Source organism: Mus pahari, chromosome 1 (genome assembly GCF_900095145.1).
Source record: "Mus pahari chromosome 1, PAHARI_EIJ_v1.1, whole genome shotgun sequence".
In the NCBI taxonomy this organism is placed as follows: Eukaryota; Metazoa; Chordata; class Mammalia; order Rodentia; family Muridae; genus Mus; species Mus pahari.
Window position 1 is genome coordinate 27,470,131 of NC_034590.1, and position 2,283 is coordinate 27,472,413.

Below are 2,283 nucleotides of genomic sequence, written 5' to 3' on the forward strand. Positions count from 1 at the left end.
AAGAGAAGAGAAGAGAAGAGAAGAGAAGAGAAGAGAAGAGAAGAGAAGAGAAGAGAAGAGAAGAGAAGAGAAGAGAAGAGAAGAGAAGAGAAGAGAAGAAGAGAAGAGAAAAGAGAAGAAGAAGAGAAGAGAAGAAGATTAGAGATTACCAGCCTTATTTAAGTACTCATATCTGTTAATTTTCTCTCATAGTAAGGCTGTAGGAAAGATAGATTGACCATATATGATTTCAATTATTCCCTCCTACATTTCCCAGATAGTCATAGATAATTCTTTCCACTTGCCTGTGGTCTCCTGGTCCCAGAAGGAACGTATAGACTGTGGAAAATTAGCTGAAGAGAAGGGCTTGTCTATGCAACTGCAGGTGAGGCTTTTTGGTGGAATGGCTACTTTTAGGCCATGCACAGTCCTGAACATAATCCTTCAATCATGTTCTTAAGGTGAGCTCAATAAACTCACTGAATCCCTAAGACAAACTGTGGTGGAACCATACTTTGGATTGTCATTGGCCAATGCTTGGATTGTTTTCTAAAAGGAAGAAGGGGACATTTATTTCCCCAGGAAAAGAGTTCTGATGTCAGCATACTACAGTTCCTGGCATGTTTCAGGACTTAGTCTATATGAATTATTTAGTTTCTTGTCTATAACACACAATACAGCCCTGCTACATAAGTAAAGTTAGAATGATCGTTTCCAGTGATGAAGAACTAATACTACAATGGAAATACCTTTAAGACATTGGAATGTTCAAAAATCAGAAAATGATACTAACAAAAGCTCAGTGCCCTTTTTTTCAGAAAAATTTCTAGGATCTTGTTACACAGGGTATGTTAATACACCTCTTCTATGATAAAAGATAAATGTCTACGCAAGTTTCTCTAAACATGCACACATGCACAGACAGAGACAGACAGACAGACAGACAGACAGACAGACAGACAGACAGACAGACAGACAGACACAGACAGAGATAGATAGAGACAGAGCAAAATCTTGTGCAGTACAAAGGATTTTACAGACGTTAGACATTACAGAGTTCTCTGTGGTCAGTTTCCTAAAGAGCCTGAAAGTTGTTCATTGATAATGACTAAAACAAAATAACATTCCTCAAGAAGACCACTTCTGATGACAGAAACACTCTGTAGCTGAGATAATGGAAGTTGAGCTGTTCTGAACAGGTAGTATCTTATATAATATCTCTGAAAACACTACATGTGAATTGCAACATACCACTGGAAGTTTGTGAAGAAAATGTTCACTTATTCCTTTATTTCTGAAAATTCATTTTGAAAAGAAAGCCAGCTTAGACTTTTTTTCTTTCCCCGATTAGAACCAGAGTCACAAAGTTAATCCATGATTAAAGAGTCTTCGTAAGACACACACTAGGGCCTGCACAGCAGTCATGAATGGTCAAATGGGAGTGGCATGTATTAAATGAGACAGGTTGTCTCAATAGAGAAAAAAAAAAACCCATGATACAGCAATGCTATTCTCATTCTCTCACTCTCACCAGACCATTTTCCTTTTCCATTGTGCAACTGTGTTCAGTGGAGAAGTTCTCTCTGGCCAAACACTTAGTTTAAAGATGGTTCTGCACAATATGCAAAAAAAATGATGCCAAATTTTGTAGCTATTGCTCTAACCTACTTCTAGAACAGGCACAAAGCACAGGATTGAAGAAAAATTCTTCCACAGAGAACTCTGAGCCATAAATTTTGCTATTTGATTTATTTGAAAGTAAATGTAGCAAAATATTCATAGATATTCAATTTATCCTTTGAAACTTTCATCCATGTATATGATGTGATTTGACCACTCATGCCTTTGATCTCTTTTGTCTCCCTTCCACGTGTGTCAATAGCCACACCCTGAAGGTCTCTTTCTCATATCTGTTTTGTTTTATGACCTATTGAGTTCATCGAGGGCTGAATAAGAGGATTTCAGTGTCCAATGGCATTTAATAGACTCATCAATCAGTGGATATCTAAATATAATAATATTTCAGCAGGAGGATTAGGGTCTATCACAGCAATTCTCCAGTCCCTTAGTTTAGGTTTCCAATGCTATGAAGATACATACACCATGACCAAGGCAACTCTTCAAAAAGACAACATTTAATTGGGGATGGCTTGCACTTTCAGAGGTTCAGTCTATTATAATCATGGCAGAAAGCATGGAATTGTGGAAGCAGACATGGTACTGGAAGAGCTGAAAGTTGTTCATCTTCATCAAAAGGAAACCAGGAGCGGACTCTCTTCCGGGTAACTAGGAGGAGAGTCTCAA